Source organism: Mustela putorius, unplaced genomic scaffold, assembly GCF_011764305.1.
Source record: "Mustela putorius furo isolate JIRA1106 unplaced genomic scaffold, ASM1176430v1.1 tig00003901_pilon_pilon_pilon, whole genome shotgun sequence".
Classification (NCBI taxonomy): domain Eukaryota; kingdom Metazoa; phylum Chordata; class Mammalia; order Carnivora; family Mustelidae; genus Mustela; species Mustela putorius.
This window is the reverse complement of record NW_025422049.1, coordinates 3048597-3060439: the sequence shown is the minus strand read 5'-3', so window position 1 is coordinate 3060439 and position 11843 is coordinate 3048597.

Below are 11843 nucleotides of genomic sequence, written 5' to 3'. Positions count from 1 at the left end.
TGATAAGAAGTTATGCTTAATAAATAATTTATCTGAAGATAAAAGTTATTCATTGGAGCATTATATATTCAACCTAAATAACTCCACCATCTCCAGGCTTTTTGGGTCAACCTTACCTTTAATATCTATAAATATAATATAAATAAATACATATGAATTCTCATCCCACATTCTTTGGGAGATAAAATTCGCTCTCTAATACCACTGAGAATTATCCTGCATAGACATTGATACTCTGTTTTCACATTTACACTGAATTCTTCATCAGATGACGAGTCTTCCAGTGTGATATATTCTTCATCATAGATTTTTTTTAAATTTTTTATTTTTTATAAACATATATTTTTATCCCCAGGGGTACAGGTCTGTGAATCACCAGGTTTACACACTTCACAGCACTCACCAAAGCACATACCCTCCCCAATGTCCATAATCCCACCCCCTTCTCCCAAACCCCCTCCCCCCAGCAACCCTCAGTTTGTTTTGTGAGACTAAGAGTCACTTATGGTTTGTCTCCCTCCCAATCCCATCTTCTTTCATTGATTCTTATCCTACCCACTTAAGCCCCCATGTTGCATCACCACTTCCTCATATCAGGGAGATCATATGATAGTTGTCTTTCTCTGCTTGACTTATTTCACTAAGCATGATACGCTCTAGTTCCATCCATGTTGTCGCAAATGGCAAGATTTCATTTCTTTTGATGGCTGCATAGTATTCCATTGTGTATATATACCACATCTTCTGATTCCATTCATCTGTTGATGGACATCTAGGTTCTTTCCATAGTTTGGCTATTGTGGACATTGCTGCTATAAACATTTGGGTGCATGTGCCCCTTTGGATCACTATGTTTGTATCTTTAGGGTAAATACCCAATAGTGCAATTGCTGGGTCATAAGGCAGTTCTATTTTCAACACTTTGAGGAACCTCCATGCTGTTTTCCAGAGTGGCTGCACCAGCTTGCATTCCCACCAACAGTGTAGGAGGGTTCCCCTTTCTCCGCATCCTCACCAGCATCTGTCATTTCCTGACTTGTTTATTTTAGCCATTCTAACTGGTGTGAGGTGATATCTCATTGTGGTTTTGATTTGTATTTCCCTGTTCATCATAGATTTTTGCATTAATTTTGATTTTCTGAAAAAGTGTACTAAAGCATTATTTATTTTTGATTACTAAGTATTTTGGTTTCCTTTAAATTATGCATCCAGTAGAATGTCTCGCTTGTCTCACTATAATCCTAGCCCTGATGACTATGTAGTTTTTGAAGAAGAAGCAATGATGACATATAGAAGACAGTAATCAATGGCCACTTAAATAAGAGACACCTGCCTATTCTTTATTCTGCCTCTATCTATCTACCTATTATATATCTATCATCTATCTATCTATCACCATTCTATCTATCTATCAAATCCTAATCTTCAACACATCTGAAGAGCTAGCCCCTAGGGGAGAAAGTGGGAGTAGGTTTCTAGAGGCTGACCACTTCAAGGTGAAAAGATAAAAAAATAACAAGAGAAAAATATCAGATTACACATTCCTCTCCATTTCACGTTTGTGTATGTACAAAATCCTGGCTAACAATAGGAGAGAGAAAGATTTGAATCAGTTATAAATTAGTCTAAACTAAGCTTTTCCTAACCATACATGACTGGGAGTTGTGTAATCTACTTAAGATGTCATTAAAGGAAAGGAGAGGGAGGTGCAAAATAGCTCATATGCAGATGGGGATTGGAGAAAAGCGCAGAAATGGTTTCACATTTTACCTCAAATAGATACTATTGCATAGATTGGTTACATTGGACTATAAGCAATATGTCATTTCATCATCTTTTAATAACCTAGCATAATACTAGATTATATAACTAGAGCCACAAATACCTGCTATTTTAACATGACCGGATTCAGAAAAAAGAAATTTAGAAAATAGTCATCAGAAAATTACAAAATGACAAGACTGGTAAAGGGGACACACTAAACTTATCCAGGCATGTTATTTAGGATGACCCCAATCAAGAGCAGGATAGAGTGATGTGAGAGGGCAGCATCAAAGATGAGTAGGAAAATTCAATCTTGACATTTCTGAACTAACATTAACATCAACATGAGATTAGGAAGATAGGATCAGACCTAGGAAAAAAACTTTGAGGTCATCATATCCAGTCCCTTGCCTTCAAGCAGGTGAGAATCTTCAACATCCAGAACAACATACTGTAGATTGAAAAACAAACAAACATTTCTTTTGATGGCTGCATAGTATTCCATTGTGTATATATACCACATCTTCTTGATCCATTCATCTGTTGATGGACATCTAGGTTCTTTCCATAGTTTGGCTATTGTGGACATTGCTGCTATAAACATTCGGGTGCATGTGTCCCTTTGGATCACTACATTTGTATCTTTAGGGTAAATACATAGGGCAGTTCTATTTTCAACATTTTGAGGAACCTCCATGCTGTTTTCCAGAGTGGCTGCACCAGCTTGCATTCCCACCAACAGTGTAGGAGGGTTCCCCTTTCTCCGCATCCTCGCCAGCATCTGTCATTTCCTGACTTGTTGATTTTAGCCATTCTGACTGGTGTGAGGTGATATCTCATTGTGGTTTTGATTTGTATTTCCCTGATGCCGAGTGATATGGAGCACTTTTTCATGTGTCTGTTGGCCATCTGGATGTCTTCTTTGCAGAAATGTCTGTTCATGTCCTCTGCCCATTTCTTGATTGGATTATTTGTTCTTTGGGTGTTGAGTTTGCTAAGTTCTTTATAGATTCTGGACACTAGTCCTTTATCTGATATGTCATTTGCAAATATCTTCTCCCATTCTGTCAGAGAAAGACAACTATCATATGATCTCCCTGATATGAGGAAGTGGTGATGCAACATGGAGGCTTAAGTGGGTAGAAGAAGAATAAATGAAAGAAGATGGGATTGGGAGGGAGACAAACCATAAGTGACTCTTAATCTCACAAAACAAACTGAGGGTTGCCGGGGGGAGGGGGTTTGGGAGAAGGGGGTGGGATTATGGACATTGGGGAGGGTATGTGATTTGGTGAGTGCTGTGAAGTGTGTAAACCTGGTGATTCACAGACCTGTACCCCTGGGGATAAAAATATATGTTTATAAAAAATAAAAAATTAAAAATAAAATAAGTGAAAGGAAAACTTTAAAAAAAAAAAGAAAGAAAAACAAACAAACAAACAAACAAACAAAAAGATCTGTTTAAGGATTGTCTACTGCTTACAACATCCATTTATAAGTATTTTTTCCAACATTTTTTGACAGCAGTTTTGTACCTATAATGCTACTGATATTTTACTTTTCCTATAACTCAACTGATGTTTCTAAGAGAAATTTTCTTAATATTGACATATTAAAATGCGAGGACTTTGATTAATAGATCAGAAAGTACATATGGAAGAAAATGCCATGAGCTACAACTAATAACCTATACTAGTTCTGTGGCTTTGTCCTTTTATCAAAGGCTGGGCTAACTGAATCACATCTCACAAATGGCCTGTTTTAATGTTACAGTATTCAGCAAAGTTACATTAAAAAATCACTAATCTATTCAGATATATTGTACTCACCAAGAACATTTTGTATACTGGAAGTTCGAGTGTGGTAGTCAAGAAAATTCAGGTACATCAAGTGAAAACTAAACATGAATTAAAAAAAAATAAAAATACATTAAACAACATAAGATCAATTTGTATTCCCTCTCTTCCCTAAAGTCACTACAAGAGAGGAATTCATTTTTTTTAAGATTTTATTTATTTATTTGACAGAGAGAGATCACAAGTAGGCAGAGAGGCAGGCAGAGAGAGAGGAGGAAGCAGGCTCCCCACCGAGCAGAGAGCCCGATGCGGGACTCGATCCCAGGACCCTGAGATCATAACCTGAGCTGAAGACAGCAGCTCAACCCACTGAGCCACCCAGGCGCCCAAGAGGAATTCATTTTTAAATCTTAGGACTGAGGTAGGCATCAGTTGGATCTATTTGATATATAGATAGTATTTCTTTACACAACATACATCGTTATAGTTTTCTGTGAAAACAGATTTTACATTAAAAGTTTTCTGAAAATAGATTTTTAAATTTTATTCACATCCAAACACCTTGACCTCATTTAGAATATAATTATTTGGAAATTTGCAAGCAAAGGTAAAATGAACTGAAGTATTTCTTTTTTTTAAACTTTTTAATTTAATTTAATTTAATTTTTTCAGTGTTCCAAAATTCATTGTTTATGCTTATTTTAAAACTCTTCTTATATCCCCCACTCTTGTACTCTATGCCCCTGGGTTTTGGAGGTCTTTAGATCTAGGTCAGAATACTGTGGCAAACCTACTTCTACTTGGGAGAACTAAGAAGACTGAAAAATAAATTTGGGAGTAGCTAGCTAGTCAGCAAAACATGGAGAATAAAAATTACCTAGAAGTAATTAAGGATGATCAATTAGGTGCTACCTTGTTCAAAATTTTTATAAATTTTTATTTATTTTTAAAGTTTCTTTTCAGTGTTCCTGAATTTATTATGTACCAAACCCAGTGTTCCATGCAATACATGCCCTCCATAACACCCGCCACCAGGCTCACATAACCTCCCGCCCTTTGCCCCTCCCAAACCCTCAGATTGTTTTTCAGAGTCCATAGTCTTTCATGGTTCATCTCCCCCTCCAATTTCAGGTTTTCTTTGGAAAGAGCTTGTCTTTCTTTTCTTTCCTTTTTTTAAATTTGAATTCCTTTTTTAAAAAACTTGAATTCTTTCAATTTATTTTTTAACTTAAAAAATTTATACAGAATTATACTTTGAGATAATTTTTAGTTAATTATCCAGTACCATTATACAAGTTAGTTATATTGATGAAAAGAAAGCATTAAAGCAAAACTGGGCTGTGAATTAAGAATTAGTGAAAAAATACATAATTAACTTCATTTCTGTTAGAGACATAAGGATAGTCAATTAATTAAATTTTAAAAATTTACACAGATTTAGATGAATTTTTCACTCTTCATTGGATTAGTAAAATATACTCTCAATATCCATATGTAAGAAAATACCTCCACCAGGTCCATAAATTAATTCCTCAGCAAAAAAGGGATGCTTGGTTTAGATATATTTAAAATTATTTATCTCATTTTAAATGCTCATTTAATGTTTTTTTTTTAAAGATTTTATTTATTTATTTGACAGAGAGATCACAAGCAGGCAGAGAGGCAGGCACAGAGAGAGAGGAGGAAGCAGGCTCCCTGCTGAGCAGAGAGCCCAATGTGGGACTCGATCCCAGGACCCTGAGATCATGACCTGAGCCAAAGGCAGCCGCTTAACCCACTGAGCCACCCAGGCGCCCCTCATTTAATGTTTTAATAGACTTTATTTTTTAAAGCAGTTTTAGCTTCACATCAAAATGGCCTTGAAAGTGTAGATTTACCATATACATCCTACCCTGTGCACACAGCCTCTCCTATTTGAAATGTCCCACAGCAGAGTGGTACATTTATTACAGCCCATGAACATTCACTGATATATCATTATCACGCAAGGTGGATCATTTACATTAGGGTTCACTCTTGTACATTCTATGGGTTTTAACAAATGTGTAATAACATGTATTCACCATTACTACATCATACAATTCATTCCCCTGCCCTAATAATCCTCTGTGCTTTGCCTACTCATTCCTCTCTCTTTGCCAACCCCTGGAAAGTGCTGATCTTTCTGCTGTCTCTATAGTTTTGCCCTTTTCAGGATGTCCTGTAGTTGGAAGCATACAGCATGTAGTGGTTGGAAACATACAGCATGTACTCTTTACAGATTGGCTTCTTTCACTTGGTCATATGCATTTAAAGTTCCTTTATGTCTTTTTGTGGCTAAATTGCTCTTTTTTTTTTTTTTTTTTTTTTTAGTGCTTTTAGTGATTTTTCTTTTCTTTTTTTGTTTCCAGACTTGAAGAAGTGGGTTTCTTAGCCATACTACAAATGATTGATTTGGGTCAATCACTCCTCTTTTAATTTCAATCCATATGATTGGATGGGGCTGATTCATGACCTGATCTCATATTGGGAACATGAACCAGTATCTGACCTATCTTTTAATTTTGTAATCTTCTTCTTTTAATTATCCTTCATTATCTCATATATTAGAGATTAGCTATGTATGCCTGAGTGGTCAATTTCAGGAAGCAGTCTATTTGTGAATAGCCCATGAGCTCCATATATTTGTTTTCATTTTTAAGTGTTGCAAAAAAAGGTGACATAGATGGCATGGTACATAAACCTAAAATATTTATTATCAAGTCCTTTCAGAAAGTTTGCAGATCCCTGCCATTGATTATAACAGAATTGTCCTAACATTTATTTCAATGGTTTTATTTTATATGTAAATATTTAAAGCCCCTGTAATTTATTTTGAGGTACACTTTGAGAAAAGAATCTTTTTTTTAAATGGGGAATGAATTTACATAATACCGTTTATTAAATGGTCTATGTTTCCCTTTTTATTTGTAATAGCACTTCTCTCATATGTTCATATACTTTTGTATAAGTTTGAATCTTTTTCCAACTCTTCAATCTGTTTTCCCACCCCCTAACAATATCATAGTTTATTTTAATTACTGTACTTTATCATAAATCCTGATATATTATATGGTAGAGCCAGTCTTTCATCTGTGTTGTTCCTTTCCTGAGTTGTTATTATTTTAGATCTTTACCCTTTCATATGACTCAGTTTAGAAGTAGATGGAGAGGAGAAGGGAGTTGAGGGAAATTGGAAGGGGAGGTGAACCATGAGAGACTATGGACTCTGAAAAACAACATGAGGGTCTTAAAGGGGCAGGGGGTGGGAGGTTGGGGGAAAAAGACGGTGGGTATTAGGGAGGGTATGTATTGCATGGAGCACTGGGTGTGGTGCAAAAACAATGAATACTGTTACGCTGAAAAGAAATAATAAAAAAAAAAGACATACCATATTAAAAAAAAAAAGAAGAAGAAGTAGTAAGTCTAGTTGCATGGAAAGCCCTGTTAGGACATTGAGTAGAACGGCAATAAACTTATGGGACAATTTGGGGAAAATTAACATATTTGGGATATACAGTCTTTCCAAATTCACGTGTAAGTATATCATAGTTCTGGTTTATTTTTTTTATGTTATTACAAAATAGGATTTTTTTTTACTATTTCATTGCTAACTGGCCATTGTTGATATATAGTACTTGTTGATTGTTGATTTATATTCAGCAAATCTGCTTAAGCCTTTTATTAGTTATAAAAATTTGTAGATTCTTTCAGACTTACAATGTAAAAAATTATCAACTATAAGTAACAATTAAGTTTTTCTAATGCTTACCAACGTTATGTCCTCTTCTTTTCCCATGTAGTACCAGATTATCCACTAAAATATTTAATAATGATGTTAGCAGGAATTCTTGTCATTTTATGATATTCATGGGCATACCCTTCCAAGTTTTACTATTGGGTATCTGTTAGATATAGAATTTTGGTATATATGTTTTGTCAGTTTAGGAAAATCACTTCTATTCCTTTTAAAACATACTCATTCAAATATTCCTTAGGGAAAATTGTTCTGTATTATGAAACCCCTTATAAATAAATTCTCCCATTTGTTATCTATTTTTCATAACACTGTTTTTCCTCACTGCTGTGAACTTTTAGTTTACAGGATTATCTTGGGTGGGCATTTCTTCTGTTCTCTTAAATTTTTTTGATGTGTGTTTCTCTCCCTTTTCTGATAGCTGCATGTCTAAAGATTTTACGTTTGCCTACCAAGACAATCAGGCTCCTCAGATTAAAATCAAGTCTCAGTTTACTGGCTGGAGATCTCTCATCCTGGAGAAAAAATTCAGAGCTTGTTCTAGAGCAGAAGGTAACTTGCTACCTCCCAACTCCTCTGGCAACAGATTGACACTAGCTACAGCCATTGGCAGTAACCACAAAATTTTGTAGCCATATTGTGAGGAGATGGGGGAGGTTGTGCTCCAGATATCCAGTTTCCAGATACATCAGTCAACAAGGGGAGGCTTCAGTTTCTGTTAATTCACAGAAGTTGAGTTCTGTCATCTCTTTCTGGTTATAGCTTTGGAGACAAAAGAGTCTAAAATATTGAATTTAGACATCTAACCCCTCCTTACTAAGGTATGAAACCTATTCTCTAACTTATTAGGCAGCATTCCTGTCAAAAAGTAATTCAAATCACGGCATACCTGAAAGCCCTTATATTGGCCTACAGGGTTCTACATAATCTTGTCCCAACATTTTCTCTGACCTCCTTTTCTATACCACTCTTCCTTTTGTTCTTTAGTCTCAAACCATGCAGACCTTGATGCCTTTTAAATATGCCAAGTAAGATCCTATCTCAGGGTTTTAAAATTGTAGTTCTGTCTGGTAATTCCTTCCCCAGATATTTGCATGGTTCAAAGTCTCTTTTCATTCAGATCTCTGCCTAAAGATCTGTCAACTTATCAAAGAAACTTTTCTTAATTGTGCTCTATTCTTCTTTATGTCTCATATTATAATAAACACTTATTTATGTTTTTGCTATCTATTTTATCTATTTGAATGTCAGCTCCACAAAAGCTAAGACTTCATTATAGTCACAGCTATATCCTCAGCTCCTGGAATAGTACCTGGCACATAGTAAAGGCCCCATAAGTATTTGTTGAATGAATAAATAAAGTATCAAATTTGATCCTCAAACACTGTGTGAGGTCAGTGTGATATATTTCCAGTGCTTTAGAATCAGTGAAAACACTATATTCCCGGAAGTTAAGTAACTTGCCTAAAGCTACACTGCTAAAAGGTGGCAAAACTAAGTTTGTTGCATTACATATCTTTCCAGAAAACAGAGTCCATCAAAATTCAATTATGGGTAATGGTTATGTTGGGAATCCATAATTACCTCATATATGTTTTTCTTCAGATATAAATTAGTTCTTATAAACTAATATTTTGCTTTTAAAAACCCTTCAATGATTTTCCTCTGCTTTTAGAATAAAATTCAAATTTTTAGCATGGCCTTAAAGGCTTTGCATGATATCCAACTTCATCTAGCCCCTTGTTTCCTTTCACTCACAACATTCTAGCTGTACAGACATGTATTTTTCTTTATCTCAAACACTAAGTCCTCCCAATTCCATCACAGTTTTTTATTTCTTAATTTTTCCTCTTGAAAAACTTCCATAACTTTTTTCTTAACTGGTTTCATATTCCTATCTTAGCTCAGAGACGACTTCCCTGGTCATCCTATCTAACCCTTTCAACTCAAGTCTCATTACTCTCTATCCCAGTATCCTGCTTTATTTTCCTCATGGCATTTAATGTTATTTACAATTCTCTTTCTTTTTGTTCATTTATTTTTGGTCTTCTCCTGTCTCCACCACAAGAAATAGAGTCAACAATTTGCCTGAGATCACACAGCTAAGGAGTGAATGGATGAAAAGAACCCAGACAATTTAGTTTGAGAGGTAGTGCTCTTCACCTCAATTTAAAATTGAAGTATAAATAAATGATTTAGCTAATTGATTTTGTACTCTTAATTGTTTCAGAATTGTGATCTTGCCTCCATGTTGTGTTTTAACTTAAGTAGTGGAACATACTTAACTTTGGGTGGTATAAATCAGTTTTGAGGAATACAAAGAAAGGTGTATTAGAGGAATCTGTTGGAATTGAGTTTTCTGAAGTTTCTGACTCCTCTTAAATTTGCCCATTCAAATTGCCCAAATATGACCATTTCCCAATTGATACATCAATCTCCTGAGAAAGAGGGATTTTTTTTTTAAATGGCTATTTTAATATAGCAATCTATATGTGAAATATTTTATAATGTGGACTTTAGAGATTCAGGTTAGACAATCTCACTTTTAACCATCTGTTTCTGGCTCAAAAATCCTAGATTTAACCCTCATCTTCCTTATTGTAGTTTATTAAACACTGCATGGAGTAACCAAGACATTTTCTTATCCTGAAATTTGTAGCCATTTTCCATTGAATATCACTCATGGAGTACAATTAGTCTTATGCCAAGAGGGAAGAGACAATATCCTAAAAAACTACTTTCCTAGTTTTTTCTTTCTTGTTTTTGTTTTTTTTTAAACGTTCCTAGTTTTTTACATGAATGGCCAGTCTCCCATCTAGGGAAACATAAATCCTCACTATGATTCACCTAATCTTGACTCAACTAATTCCACATTCTGACAGTGGCCATCTTGATACCAGTTACTCCATTAAGACCTTTATATATTCATTTATTTATTTTCAGCATAACAGTATTCATTGTTTTTGCACCACACCCAGTGCTCCATGCAATCCATGCCCTCTCTAATGCCCACCATCTGGTTCCCCAAACCTCCCACCCCCCGCCACTTCAAACCCCTCAGATTGTTTTTCAGTCCATAGTCTCTTATGGTTCACCTCCCCTTCCAATTTACCCCAACTCCCTTCTCCTCTCTAACACCCCTTGTCCTCCAACCTATTTGTTATGCTCCATAAATAAGTGAAACCATATGATAATTGACTCTCCCTGCTTGACTGATGTCACTCAGCATAATCTCTTAAGACCTTTTGATTGCAAGTAGCAAAGCAAAGCCAAACCAAATTAGGCCAAAAAAAAAAAAAAAAAAAAAAAAGAAGGTATAAAGTGTAAGGGCAACAAATCATCTCACAGAGCTGAAGGGCAGATATTTACCCAGGCTCCAGAGGGTGAGTGGAACCAAAGACTGAAAGTCTTTAGGAAGTCCAACTCTCATCTCTGCTTATTTGTTTTGTTCTCTTTTCTTTCTTCAGTTGGGCTTATTTGTTTTTTCCTTCTATCCAGTTAACTATGGCTACCCTTCAGCTCTTAATTTCTATGTTACATTTCTAGCTGGAGTCTAATGCTAAGTGTTAATTCCAAATTCCAAGGGAAAGGTTCTTAACTGGGTATCTATGGCCAGGCTTCCACATGTAGTTTAATTAGATATGATTAAGAGTGTTCAATCACAAAGTAAAATAAATGGCGTCTGAGAGCCCACAGGTGTGTTTTAAAAAACACAAAGCAAACTTTTTCCAGACAAAAGTAGATGGGCTGCACAAATAGATAATAGCCCACTATTCTTTTTTTTCTTGCTTTTGAAAATATATTCTACTTAATAATGTTTGATTGACTTAAAAACAATAACTGTCATGGTTTAAATATACTATTAAAAATTTTTTGGAAATATTCTGTGTCTTCCAGAAACTATGCTGTCACTTAATAGGCATCATTTCCTTTAATTTTCTTAAGAACCCAAGGAGGGTTAATGTAATTATCTCTATTTTCTATTTTATTGAAAAATAATTTAAAGGGAGTGTTATATGTTTTAGGTGTACAATATAATGATTCAAAATATTAATCAGCAATTCAATACACTACCCAACAGCCCACTATTGTTATTCATCTTTGTTTTAGACATATGCCTTATTTCTTTTTAAATTTTATTTTCTCAGTGTTCCAAGATTCATTGTTTATGCACCACACAGAGTGCTCCATGAAATATGTGCCCTCCTTAATACTCACCACCAGGCTCACCTATTCCCTACTCCCTTCCCCTCCAAAACCCTCAGTTTGTTTCTTAGAGTCCACAGTCTCTCATGGTTTGTCTCTCCCTCTGATTTCCCCCAATTCGCTTGTCGTTTCCTTCTCCTAATGTCCTCCATATTATTCCTTATGCTCCACAAGTAAGTGAAACCATATGATAATTGACTCTCTGCTTGGCTTATTTCACTCAGCATAATCTCCTCCAGTCCTATCCATGTTGATACAAAAGTTGGGTATTCATCCATTCTAATGGCTGATTATATGCCTTA